Source organism: Oenanthe melanoleuca, chromosome 8 (genome assembly GCF_029582105.1).
Source record: "Oenanthe melanoleuca isolate GR-GAL-2019-014 chromosome 8, OMel1.0, whole genome shotgun sequence".
In the NCBI taxonomy this organism is placed as follows: domain Eukaryota; kingdom Metazoa; phylum Chordata; class Aves; order Passeriformes; family Muscicapidae; genus Oenanthe; species Oenanthe melanoleuca.
Genome location: NC_079342.1, coordinates 20635429 through 20650329, shown reverse-complemented (window position 1 = coordinate 20650329; position 14901 = coordinate 20635429). Strand labels below are relative to the sequence as shown.

Genomic DNA, 14901 nt, shown 5'->3' with positions numbered 1-14901 from the left:
AATCTTCACACTGTGAATGCAATTGTTTTCACAGCTGATTTGTGAAATTCATGAAGATGGCCCCAGAGTTCAAGCCCAAAAGTGAACTCCTCCCACATCAAAGGTTTATTTGGATCATCCCTCATGCTCAGCCCACTTGCAGCAATTGGATTGAACCTCCAAGATGAAATTTTTCTTTCTAAGCTTAGGGTTGTTTGAGACCAAGGTGCTGTTGTGAGGTTCCCTTTGAAATTTTTCTTTACAAAAAATCACATCCAATCACATAGGAGAAAATGAGGGCACTCCAACTGCAGTTTGGTTCACACTACATTCCTGATGGATAAACTCAGAAACATAAATTTAGGCATTACTCTAGGATTTTATCTTGGTTCATTAACATGCAAAAGCACATAGAGTGTTTTGGGTTTGTTTTTTTTTTTTAATTGCTTGCAAACTATGACATGCACTGAGTACATTTGCTGTATTTCTACTCCCTTTCAGCCTGGTCACTTTAGAAAGAAGGGGTAAAAAAAGTCTCTTCTGCAGTCTCAGGGGCTTAAAACTTACTGGAGAGAAATATGACTGTGGTCAGTTACCAGACTGTGAGTAAATGCTGATTCATTTAAAAGTAAAAGAAAATAATATTTTCTCCTTAACTTCAAATGTGAGGGAAAAAGTGGATATGGAGACTTTAAAGTAAAGGGTGCTTTTTTATTCTCCTCCCACCCCCTAGCTGATCAAGGCTGATTTGTAACTGATAGTCTGTAAATTTTGGAAATATCTATAAAGACTGAGGTTGCTTTTGCAGCATTTGATAAGAGCCTCTGTGGGAAGCAGATAAACAAGAAAATTATTTTTTGTATCCTGATGGAGTATTAATATGTTGCACAATTCTGTAGATGCAACACATCTCTATAAGTAAAGACTTTCAACCACAAGGCCAGATTGTGCCAGTAAAAGGAAACCTTTTTTAATGGAACTAATAGATTGAAATGCTGAGAGTTTTGTTCCCTTCAATTTAAATGAAGCCAAATATAATCCAAGTGGGGGATACAGAGAGTTGAGGAGACTGACTGAAGGAACCAGTGTTTTCAGCATATGGCTGCTATAAATGCCATAAATGCCATTTTTACCTGCTTCCTATGATTTTCTTTTATTGTTGCAGCACTCAAGGACCTGCAAACCTTTGTGCCCACACTGCTCAGACACAGGGTAGGGACAGCTCACATTTCATATCTCCAAAGGAGTGGGATTATCCAGCTGGTGGGAACAAATCCAGGCCCTAGAAAGGCACCACACATTTGCAGCAGTGGGAGATATTCAACATTTTCAACCATTAGGAAATAATGGACTTGTCCATCATTTGAAATCTTTAATCAGCCTGATATCTTTGGTAAAAATACATTATTCCATCAAAAGCTTCAGGTTTGATGAGGGTTATGGGGTGGTGATATATGCACTGTGGAGCCTAGGCAATAATTTAAAATGCAAAAGCAAAGCTACTACTTGTGCTCAAAATCTCAATATATCACCCTTCTGTAACTTTTTTTTTTGTTCAGAACAACCAAAATATTCTTTTGGGTAGGATGAGGGCCAGAAAGGAATGCAGTAGTCCAGCTGGTGGGTAACAGATAACAAGATCATAAAAATTAAAGTTATACTTTGGGTAATTAGGAAGTTTGCTTATTCTATCATTAATTGTGCAGCTGTTTAATTTAAATATAATCTGATTCAGAGTGTTAAAGTTTACTCCAAGCTGAATGTTACTGTTTTCCCTGCAGTCTGCAGCATTTTGCCAGGGAAATATAAAATCTGGGAATAAAAGGAAAACAGTATTTTTTGTTTGCAAAATTACATGTTATGCCTATCTATAATTTTTTTTTTTAATAAAAAGAACTTGAAGTAATGCAATTATTTCTACTGGGAAAACCTCTCAGGAGCAAGTTGTACACAGTAATTATGATTTTAGACTGAGCTGACATCTTTACTAAGTTCTGTGTTATCTTACCCTATATTAAGTATCTTAGGTTTTTTGAAGTGGGTGTTTCAAATGTCTACTCTTAATTATCACTGTGTAACTGAAGAGAAGTACAAACTCACAGCCCCAGAAATGTGAACACTGTTTTGATTTGGCTTGTTTTGATATTGTTTTTCACATATAAATCATATGGGCACATCTGCGACTGAAATGGAGATAAACCTCCTGGTGTTATCTTATTTCTTAATTGCAGGCTCTCCATTTCTGGGGAGGGTTTTGACTTGGTCCTTCCCTTATCATGCCCTCCTCTGCTGTTTACTTGCTTATTTACTGGCAAAGCTGCTTATATTTTAAACCTATCTAGGCAGAGCAAGCTTTAAAAAATGCATGTCAGATTCATTTTAATTCAGAAACCATTTTGTTTAGCAGCACATGTAGGCTTGCTCCAATTTTCTATTTCCTTTTTTCCTATTTCACACTAGAGTCATAGAAATGCCTCCTCCAGATAACAGAAGGAGGCAGGTGTTATTGAGAATAGGGTTTTTTTTGTGAAAAAGTGGAACCATTATTAAAAATACTTTCAGATAAATGTCAGTCTTTATACTTCCTGATATTTAACACACATTTCAACTTTTTCTGCTTGCGTGTCTGTGGTGTGAGCTCCTCTTTGAAACGAGGAGTCAGGTACAAACCAGAGCTGCTTCTGCTGGGATGCTGCTGCTGCTGAAGTCCCAGGCTGAGAAAGCCTTGCTTGATTTTCGATCTAAGCTCTTATTTTTCATATGGCTGCAATATTATTAGGGATAAAATCCTGTCACTGCCTGTGGTCAGATGCTCTTTCACCTTGGCACTTGGTGGTTATTCGGAGCTTCCCACCTGATCAGTGCTCATTGCCTGTGCCACTTCATTTGCAAATATACTTCCAGCCTTGTGAAGTACATACAGGTTTTATTTCCACTGGAAAGTTGGAAATCAGAGTGTGTGAAGCAGGAAGGACTGATGAGATAGGATAGCAGTAGGAGAAAGCTGATGCATTGGCAGTCAGTGTTCTCTTTCATTTTCTATCTTGTTTGTCCATTATCAGGGCTATGCAAGTAACAGTCTTCATAAACAGTGTTTCATTTGATGTTGAAGCTTCCAGATGTTAATTGGGTAAGACTAATTAACTAAGGGAAGACAGGTTAGTGCTGCCATTTTAGTTCTGGTGATGGAAACGTGGGGTCCACAGAGGTGTTATGATTTACCTTGAGGTTAAAAAACCTGCCAGACTCAGAGCTGTGAGATGGGATCGAGCAGCACTCCTGGGAAAGTGCCCAGTGCCTAACCAGCCACAGCTCTGTGCCTCAGATTTGAGAAAACATTTTCCTGCTGTAGTGTCCTGATTAATTGACTCCTGCTTGATCTTACATGTGGGAGCAGTGTCCCAGAGTCCTGGTATCCCTCTGTGAACCTTTTGAGGGTCCATTCTCCATTTTCCACAGCTGTTATGTGCTGTCACAGTTATTTTGTCAGTTAGTAGAGAGTATATTTTGCATCTCGTTTAAATGTACCAGATAAAATGGGGAAATGAGAAATGTGAGTGAATTAAAAAGTAAAGGTTTAACCTTGCAGAGAGTGCTGAAGAGAATCTTCCAGATGTGATAAATCCATGTCTTTAGATGATTTATGTTGCAGTTAGCAGTGCACCCAGGCAGGGAAAAATTAATAGAACAGAACCTGAAAGTTTTGGAAAACAGACAGGAGATAAAAGTATTTGGAAACATAGAAACTCTTCTTCACCACGACAGTAATTTTAAACAATTCAGTCTTGGTAATCAAAAGTGCTCTGAGGAGAAAAAGCAAATTCAGAAGACTCCAGACCTAGGGAAGCAGCAGGAATTTTCAGAGGTTTAAAAGGATCACTTTGCTCAAACATTGCTGAATACATTTCTAGATAAATTTATACCAAATGATGCATTTAGCTGAAATTTCTCTCAACTTATATATAGGACAAGTGGAAGAGTTAAATAAGAATAATCTCATATGTGAGTTTCTGAATAACCTAAAAATGTGCTCTTAGAGGATAAATAGAAATTTCAGAAATAGAAGTCAGAGTACAGTGCTTTCCATTTTTAAGTCAGATGTCTGTGACACAGACAAAATTCAGAGATCCATTCTGTCTGATTTCAGAAATACTTAGGAGCATCATGTTGTTGTGTATCTGCTAGATCAACTGCAGCAAATAAGAAACAAAGAATTCTGTGTTATGTTGGGTACTGAGAATTTTATCCCATTTCTCCTTGGAACTGCAAAGTTATTTAGTATTTATTTTCCTGTAATTTTTTGTTACATTTAGAAACCCCAGATTATTTAGATTTATTCTTATCTGATTCTTTACAAGTTTTGATTTGTGAAATGTTTAGGGAATAAAAAAAAATCAGTCTGTACAATGTGCAAAGAATTTGCTAGTTTCCTGAGGTTTTTTTTCCTCCCTAGTAGCATTCTCTTCCTTAATTTATTTATATTTTATATTTGTCTTTCTAATTAAAGTAGATAAAAAATTAAACCAAACATTTCCCTAATGGATAGAAATAATAGACTGGCATAATTAATTTTAAGCATTTAGTTACATTCTTTGCACAGAGCCTTCTCTGTGAATAGTTGTGGTCACTCCATATGGTTTACATTGTGAAGATCACAGTTCTAATAAAACCCCATATCCATTACAAGTTATTTTCATTGTCTGATATTTTACCTGAGATTTTATTTCTGTTTTAGTTTGTGTGAAAAAAGAGACACTGTCCCAGGGGCAACAGGGTAGCTAAAGTAAGATTTAGTAAGAATTAACAAAGAATCACCTGTCAGAGTTTCCTTGTGCAAGGCAGAACACTCCATGCACAGTGGGGTTTTCTTTCCCTCCTCTGGAACCCCAAAATTCTTTGGCTCAAACTGCCTCACCTGTCTAGACAGAGTTTTACCTGGGTTTATTCAAGGAGCTTTTCCTCAAGCCTCCTGGTATTTACAGCAATGATACCCTGGAGCCTGCAGCCATACAGAATCTGTAAAAAAAAAATGATGAGACAGTAGGTATGGCCCTGGGAATTCCCCACACTCTAAAGCACACAGGCAGGTAGGGGTAAACCCTGGAGAAAACATTTGTGGAGGCTTCTGCAAATGAATCCTACAGGCTTTGTGCCACTGCACTTAAAATGCCTTTCCAGTGGGAATAACACTGGAACTGGTATTTTCACCCAGACTGGAAGTCACTGTTTAAAGTGTTATTGTGCATCCTTTTTCTTAGTAGCACCTCGAGCTATTTATATTTTATTGAATTTAATAGTTTGTTTTCATGCTGCGGCAGATTTGCCAAATGTTCATTACAAAAGTATTTAAAAAAAAGTTGCTGGGGTTGAGGAAGCATTGTGGAAACTGAATTCTTCATGGCTTGAAGAAATGTAATGTTGTTTTTTGACTATAACTTAGAATTGCTGTATGTTTGTGCTAAAATTATCCACAGTGAAACAGTTAATAATAGTAACATCAGAGAGATAAAAAGTGCAGTTCACACAGTTTAGAGTTATCACCTCTACCTATCTGTAGGAGGATGTAACACTGCCTAGGATTATATTCTCTTGTTGTTAAGTTGTTAAAAGTCACAAAGGAGGAATACTTTAATGTGATCATTCTGTTTTTTTAGCAAATTGAAAGAATCACAAAATGCTTAAATGCCAAGATTAGGGAAAAAACCCAACAGTCTGGGATAACTGGATTAAACCCCAGACTATAGCACAGAGGCAGCTTTAATTTCAACCTCTTCCTTTAACATTTCCCTTCTCCCTACTTCTTTCTGGATGGCTTTAGAAGAGTAATTTTAAGGAAACTTAGAAATGTGCCCAAGTCCTGCTTTTTTGGACTAACAGTTTTGCAGCACCTCCTGTAGTACTGGACCACCCACCACAGGACTCCCATTTACATCTCTGCATTGTTTTACAGATAGGGCTAAACCTGTTTTTTCATTAATTATCTTGTAAGCTTTTGTGGCAGGGACCAACTCATTGCTATGTCTCTGTGCAGTGCTGAGTCCAATGGGATCATTGCTTATTATTCATATCAGAGGCAGCTTAAGGCTTGTCAGCTGTGTAGGCAAAATTGAATTTTGCTGCCCCTGGGAGGGCTGGCGTGGTCAGAAAGGTTTTTCCAGGGGACATGGCAGAAGGGACATGGAGGGCTTTCAGCGTTGGGAATGTCAGTGTGTTTGAAATTGTTGTGAGATGTGTGGGGATACTGCAGAATAAACTATGCTAGCTCCTTTCTGCAGCTGGGGAAAAATAATTAAAAGCTTGGTTGAAAAGGTGTATTCTTTTCCACGGCTCCTGAGATTTCACAACTACAATATCAAATTTTTTTAATACTTTTCCAGCCTTATATGTCTATTTGATTACTTTGAAGAAGGAAGTGAAAATGTTTCAGAAGTATCATGTAATATAAAAGGTACAGTGTGACCAAACGTTTTGAACTTTGAGAGTGTTTTCCTTTGCAGCTGATAATGCTACTGTTCACTTACAGAGACATTAGCCTGGCTGCAGACTGACAGAAATCATGAATAAATATTTGATTTCAGTTATTGTACCTATTATGCATAATATAGAAATATAATTGTTGCTTGTAGGCATATAACAAGAGTCCTGATCATTTCTTCTTGAAATATTACTGATACCTCAGTTGGTCAGCCTTTAAAACATGAAAAGAGTGGGATATGGCCATGAGATATTTATCTTTGAATCCTGTAGAAGTAAAGGTCTTAAAAGGTCTTAAAAATGTTTTATCTACAAAACTTTTTTAGTTGAATATGAAGTGAAGATTGCTCAATTTTAATCTTATAATTCTGGGAGAATTTAAAAATGGCATGATTAGGATTGGTTGAATGTTGCTTAGGTTTCTGTCACAGTCCTTCAGAATGTTTTCTGTTTCTGATGATGTCTAAAATCTGATCATTCCTCACCTTTGAAATAATTCCTTAATTAATGGATAGGTTACATTGTTATGTTTACAACAGGTTCTGTCAAAAAATGCAACTCACCTGAAAACAAATCATGACAGAACTGAAAGGAAGAGAAAGGATTTATTCAGTAAAATGTATTGAATTTCTGAAAACTACCATGGCCTAGAGATTTCCATGCATACTTACAGAATCTTCAGCTAGGAAATGTTGAAATCCTTCAATTCTTCTCTATTACTTAAATTTTGCAGATTTTTTTCTGTTTTCATTTTCAAATACAGCAAGAGAAAGACAGGTCATTCAGCAATGTACAAGAAGGACTACATGAGTTTATTAAGGAAAAGATAGACTTGAGAATTTAAAAAAATTGAGTAACTTAACTTGATACCTGATAAGAGTAGACTTGCACATCTTTTAGAAAACATGGTGTGCCAAGTAAAATGCTGTTCACCTGAATTATGTATTACAAAGTTTTCTTCTTGTGTCTGTCCCAAGGTGCCAGCCAGGAGGGTGAGGTCTCTCACCTCTCCTTTCATGAAAACCTCACCAGTTCTGTGCAGCCCCAGCTGGGACCTCCCTTTGTGGCATTGCTCTCCACAAACTGGGATTCCAGTTTCCTCATTATTTTAGTTGTCACTCCTTGTTTATTTTAATGAATGAGTGAACATGTCCCAAGCCATGCCCTTGTGGGAAGTGGTGCCAGAGAACCCCTGGTGGAGTGGTGTAGGAGAACAGCTCAGCTCCCAAGGTGCTGTCATTTATTTTGGGGTGCTAAGAGTAACTTAACATAGAAAATGTTCTCTTTCTGATATAAAAAATAGTTTGGAGAGGGGTGGAGAATGACAGAGAAAAGATGACCTTTTCCAAAGGCACCCACTCTCATCTTGCAAATTTGAGAATACAGTAAGTGTCAAATGATTTCTGGTTCATAAACTGTGAGGGAGAAGCATTTTAATTTCTACTTAATACATGGGGTATGTATGCTACACATATAAAATAATATAATTTAATATAATCAAGGAAAATAGGTAAATGTGAGCCTTTTGCCTGGCTGGAGCACACTAATGGGTTAGAAGGAAATATGCCGCACTTGAAATTTTGGAGAAATGGAAATTAATTTGGCTTTTTGTTTCATATGGTTTCCTTGGAAAACTGTTCATACAGTATTTTGTGCATAAATGTCTTGTGGAGTGGGAAGTGGTTTGCTTTTCTTTTTGGAAATTCCTTTTAAACTCATGCTTCCTGCAGATATTAAGTATCAGTATTTAATAGATTACATGCATGAAGAATATACTTCTTCTTTTACTCTCTCATTCCCTCTTTTTTTTAATATGATATGGGCAGCTATCCATACATATTTTTTTCACACAGCTACCAATAAAATTCTGCATTCTTACAGGCTGGAAGATAAGAATATTAAAATCATGTTATAAAATGATAAAAAAAAGGGTTCAAACCACATTTATTTGTACACATATCTGGATACTCCTGGTATAAGAAAAATAAATGAATGCATTGGAAGTAAAGTAATACTTGATTTAATATGGTTCCAACTTTTCTGTTGAGAAGGAGATTCTCCTGATAGTGAGATTTAAACTCTTATCTCTGCTCTATGGCTTTGGACATTGCCTTCTATTTGGCAGCAAATGAGGAATTTCAGAGTACACAGCTACAAGTAAGCAAATATTGTAGACAAACTCAGTTGCTACTGCAGTTCTTCTGTGTAAAAGCTTCTGAGATATGATTAAAGTTGAAACCTAAATGGAGATAAAACAAATAGGCCTAAGCTAAGTCCAAAAGGTAAAGCAGAAGAGGTTTATTTATTTTTAGGTAATGAGATTACAGTTTAAATTGCATTTCATCTCATTAAGGGACTGTTAACGTCTGTTACCTCTTTTTCTGACATTAAGTTACCATATACCACAGATTCCAGCTAATGACTTTTTGAGGGAGACATTTAGGACATTTCCTAGGAGAGGTTATATTCATTTTCCTACTCCAGGAAAAGATTGAAAAATTTTTTGAACATACCAGTGAGTTAATTTATCTGATTAAGGATTAATTGGGATAATACAGTCCCAGTGATTAGGTACCTTCAATGGAAAATCTGACTTCCTATATTACAGATTTCTAGATTAAAGATTCTGATAGTCTTTGACCTGGTAGTGACCCCATGTTTGAAAGTAATTTTTTCATGTAAGGGAGGGACAATCCTACTTATGGCCAAGTTCTGAAACCTCAGTTTGGGCTGATTTTATTTTTGTTTCAGTGAATTTTTTTCTGCAGAAGTCAATATAACTTCTGGTCCACCATAAAACTGGTCAAATCTCTGCATGCAAGTGTTGTGCTGAAAGTCATGTTGTGCTCACAGGTCAAAGCTCCTTAATTTTCTAAACCTAGGAGAAGTAAACTTTTATGTACTGAAGTTCAGAAAAAATTAAACTGACCTTCAGATACTTTTTGTGGGAGTGAACCATGCAGTTTAAACACTTATTAATCCCTCTGTAAGTGCTAGGACAGAATTCTGAAGCATGAATGTAATTTACTGTTCATACCAGCTGAAACCATCCCTGCTTTCCTGGTGAGTACCTCTGTACAGTGAACATATAAAGAAATCCCATAACAAATGATAGACCTGCAGTGTATTCTGGGGAATCCAGGGGTGGGAGCAGGATGCCATGCAAAGGCACTGAGCTGAATTTTGCCATTATTCCTCAGATTTTGTTTTTCTAGGTAGCAGAGTTTCCATTTTTCTGTGGTCTGCATGGTTTAGCTAGGATTTACTCGTTGAAAATTATCCCATAATAAAATGGTTTTCCATTAGTGAAGTTGAGAGAAATAAGAGAACACTGAAACAGTAGCAAATTAATTAATAACCCACCAAATCTGGATTAAATGTCTGTGGGTACAACACTTGTTATTTAAAAGAAAAAGAACACAACATAAAAAGTGAAGTTGAAATTAAAAAAAGGTCAAGGAGGAAATCTCTATGCGAATACCATTTGTATGCATCCCCTTTCAGATTTTGTAAATTGTAAATCCCAAAAATGTTTCCTGCCTCATTAAAGGAACTTATGAAAAACAAACTTATATTTCTATCTCCCATGTATTTCATGTGATGAAATAAACAGGTCAATGTCAGCCTTTGGCCTGGCTGGGGTACATTTAGGGGTCAGAAGGAAAATCTTTCTGCATTATTTAGGATTTTTGAAGTGTTCTGGTTTTGTTTGAATTTAATGTTAAAGGCAATGATGATGATATCTAATAATTCTTTCCTTGTCCATGCTCTGGGGTGGAGCAGACTCCATTTCACTGTGTTGTGCAGCCCTGTGTAGTGAGCTGAGCAGATCTGATGTGTAATTGAAAGGAACAGCTTTGTGACTGAGAGTAATGGAGATTAATTAATGTGTTGTTATTGCTACAGAACTGTTTGTGAGAAATTTTGCAGTTATTTTGAATACAATAGAAATATGGGAGACTGGATCATAACTGGCATGGGTTTGAAGGATGTCCCAGTTTATTTTCTCTCACTGTTGCATTTTTCCTTCCAAAATTGTTCATTTTCCAGGCCAGATGTTTCTTTCTGTATTTAATTTTAGTAAATGGTTTAAATTCTTGAGATCAAATTCTGTCAGTAATTTTTCAGTAATTTTTCCCCTGTACATGCCAGGACTGCAATGGCTGGACAAACAGGATTTGTTCAAGCAAGGATTTCAACCTGGACAAATAATGTAGCTTTAGCATATTGCCCAACAAAATCCCATTATCCTTAAATTATTCTCTTTAGTCAGCTTTGATTGTGTTACAAATACTACACAGTTTGAAATACTAGTATAGCAATAATAATGCCCTAGATTAGTATTAGTATTAGATTTTTTCAGATATTAGTTCAAATTTTAATTTAAATATTAAGAGAAAATAACAGTGGGGGTTTTTTATTTTGAAGAAATTGCATGTAAAGGATGACTGCAGCAATAGTAGTAAAAGGCAGGAAGCTATATCATTGCTAATCAATCTAGAGAGCTCTGTCTCTTAAGATGTCAATACAAAGTTAAGTGCTAAAATAATTGTAGTGTAGGCTTTCTCATAATTACTGTTGTTCATTTGGTGTGTTGTGCAAAAAAAAAAAAAGAGAAAAGAGGAATTTGCTTTGCAGTCAGCAGCCGCAAATCTCTAAGGAGAAAGAAAAAGATAGCAGAAGGCTGATAGTCATCCATCATTCCTGACAATTTCACAGCCTAGAATAACTTGACAGAGACCCAGAACAAAATGTTGTTGAGAATGGAATGCTGCTAAGCTGAGTGAATTGACTTTCTGGTGTCAAAGCAGGACCTGCTTGAAGTGGCTGCTGGTTTTCCTTTTCTGACTGCAGAAACTCGGATGCTTAAAGTGCCTTGTGGTACAAATGGGCACATCTGGAACCTGAGGAACAGTTTTAAAACTTTCAAGGTCCTTTTGAAGAATTTACAGGGTGATTCTGGTCAGCAAGTGTGTGGGTGAGCAGCACACCTACTGTTAAAGAGCATTTGATCACTGCATTCCTCAGGGAGCAGGAATAAGGAGTCAGAATTTTTCCCAATTGTCCTGAAGCACAAAATTTTTCAAGACCTGGCTCATTTCATCTAAATCTGTCTTTGGTGCTGTGCCAGCTTCCCTTTTACAAGCCTTGGGAAGGTAGGCTTAGTTCATCTCTGTCCAGAACATGGGGTTAAATTTTCTATATTTGAATCTACATACTTATTTCTTGTTTTTCAGTTAAAAAAATTTTGCATTTTGTTTAGAATAGGTGCAAAATTTCTTCATGATAACATTAGAGTGATGTAAGTTGTTACACAATAATTATTTAAGTATTATTGTTATATGAAGGAGATAATATTTGGAGCTATTTATTTAGAAAAAAACCATGATACTGGAAATGTTCCTAAATTATTATAATTAGGCATTTATTTACCAATAAATATTGCCAGTTTTATCTACTATTCAAAGACTAAGCTTCTAAATTGCTTACAGCCATTAAATGGCACGAAGAACACAAACTGCAGGGTTTAAATGGGAAGAGCTCTTGTTTTGTAAAAGACACATTATATCTTAGAAGTGTCAAAGAAATAGAATGTAAATAGGATGTGTGGGCTAAGCATGCCATCCCTGATCAATAATGCAAAAGGTTAGCAGTTTTATTTGTAAACCTAACAGCACAGATTTAGTCAGAATGGGGCCTGCTACAGTACACACAGGTATTTAAAGGTTAGCAACAAGGAATTTCATTAGTCTGGCAAATCCTCTGCTGTCATTCCCCAATCTATTTGAATTATTTCCAAATGTGTTCTCACTCTTTTTTTTTAAATTTTTTTACTAGTGGCTGTGTTACTAATACAGAGCTTTATTGCTAATTTAACTCCACTAGAAACTGGCACAAAGACCAAAGATTTTCAAAGTGCCTTGATTCCCAGTAATGATATTATAGCAACTCTCTTTATGTTAATGTAGTTATAGCTGGTATAAAAAGGTTATAGTTTCAAGCCTGCTAGTCTACAACATTTTATCTGTGTTTCCAGTTTGCTTAAAAAAAACAAAGCATGATGTCTAATAGACTGAGGCATAGATCTGGCATTTTACAGCATCCACTGCAACCTGAAAGCAGCACTGAGGGACATAAAACTGAAAATTGTCAAACCACTTTTACTGCATCTTTGTGCTAAAATAAAAAAACAAACAACCTGACACTTCTTGTAGCAGAGAATGGTCCCTTCCCTCTCCTTCCTCTTCCATCATCACAATGAAAAAAAGAAAACCTTAAGCTCTGCTAAGAGTTAAAGAATAATGTATTAATAGAGCAAAAAGCCAGACATTCTCCCATTTGAAATGTACAATTGTTTTCTGCATCTGTCTAGAGGTCTTACCTCAAAATGAGGCTTCTAGGGATAAAATAGTTCTCATTGTCACATATTCCTCAAAAGTTATTTCTTCAAATGACATAAAATATTTTGCCTCTCATTTATTCTGTTCTTTTTCAATAAATCAGATATGGGAGCTTTGTTGAGGACAGTGTTCAGTGGAGCTCTTGTATCCTTTTTCTGACAGCTATGTTGTGACTGGGTAGTTTTGTACATTTCTGTGGTGTAGAAACATGCAGGGATCTTTTTTTACAGGGACTAAATGTTTAAAAGAATGGAGATATTTGAATTTTTACATGAATGTCAAAAAAAGAATATTTGCTGTTTTAATAATTCATTGTTTTCATGTACTTTTTAGTTTTGGGTTGTAAAACAGAAGTTTGTTTGCAGATTGCAGAGTTTCTACAAACGCTTTTCAAGTGATCTGAGGTTGTCATCTGTCTGACAAAGACATTTTGTTTGAGATATTCATCATTTTGTGACGTTTGTGTTTTGTTTACACTGCTTCAGTAATTCACTTCTGGGACTAAAACTTGCTTTTGAGGTTTAGGCACACTGCAGGATGCCAAAAAAGCATCAGATTCTTCTGTATTTGAAAGCTTTTGGGCCATCAAGAGATCAAAAGCTGCCAGAATCAAACCTGAGATCTGCCATTATAAATAAGGCACTGACAATTCTTATTGTGAGAGGTCGTCCCAGGGGTGAAAGAAGCAAAGAGAAATGAATTGCCCTGACTTTTTCCTAAGAAAAATCTGGCTAAGCAATGGTATCTTTCTTTGGGAAACTTAGGTGTATATTAGAAAATGTAGTCTGAAATAACCATTTTAGCTCAATTAGAAATCTATTAGGATTAAAATAAACCTTAAAATCCTTTTGTGGTCAGCAATGCCAGATTCTGGGGACCAGAGCTGCCCTGGTTTCAGACTGTAATTTACTCTGCTAACCTTGTATTTATGTACAGAAACTTATAAAATGCAAAGAAAACTTTCTATAAACATCAAAACAGATCTTTTCAATTTACCAGGCCATTTCCCTGTTCTACATTTCATGCATACATAAAGGATCATAATTCTTTATTAATTCTATTCTGTAACACAGGTTTCAGCAGAAGTAACTAACTAGAGTAATTCAACATGTTTACCAGGGTTGTGTTTGTAATGAAACTCTTTCTTTTCCCAGCTGTGTTTTAGCAAATTTTTTTAATAATAAACATGCTGTTAATGTGGTTAAACCCTTGAAGCTATTTACAAGAGACTTCATGTATGTTTATATCTGAATGTCTTTCCATTCCTCTGCTTGTTTGCTGTTGATAAGGACATAATGCAGAACTGCTATAGCTATCACATTGACACTCAGCAATAAGATCATCCAAGCAAACATCTAGAACAATGTTAATTCAAAGCGATCTATAAGAATTGTTCAATAAAGAAAATGTTCCTTATATGTATAATTCAGCTTTATCTTTATTGATTTGTTCATATTTTTAATAGGTTTTAGAATTGTCAGTGTTCTAGTAAAATATCCTATAATCTGGTTTATTGTTAGGGTAATAGAGTTACAAACTTGGACAAAATTTTAATCTATCCTGCAAGGCAGTTGTGGTTTTTTTTCCTATAGACACACTTTTAAAAGTCAATTCCTTAAGGAAGAAAAAGCTCAAAGCATGTGCTGTTAGAAACAATATGAGAAGAGGAATTGTTCTTTCCAAAAGAGGGAACCTGATTGCCACTCGTTTTTGGAAGATGGGCATTTTTTACCTTGGAAAAATCTTCGTGGTCATATTTTTATGTCAGAATTTCATAGGAGCTGGCACGGTACAGACAAATAAACACTATCAGAGCTGCCTTTAGACACAGGGGCTGCCTGATGTGAGGGGCCTGTTTGTCTGCAGGCTGTGCTCTGAGGCTGGGCTGGGCAGGTACCAGTGCAGAGCTGTCCTTGCCAGCCCTGGAGGGCAGGTCCCACTCAGGAGCCTTTGGTGGCAAGGTCTGCACTCAGTGCTGCCACAAGCCTGGGTGACTCAGCTCTCCCACCCTGGGGAGCTCAGCAGCTGGGGTGATTTCTTTGATTTA

At 36.3% G+C, this 14901-nt stretch overlaps 1 protein-coding gene across 2 annotated transcripts in view; it reads left to right on the top strand.

Moving 5' to 3' along the window:
* Nucleotides 1-14901, top strand: part of LOC130256077 (BEN domain-containing protein 5-like) — an 858262-nt gene that overhangs the window by 187190 nt on the left and 656171 nt on the right. The window lies entirely within an intron of this gene.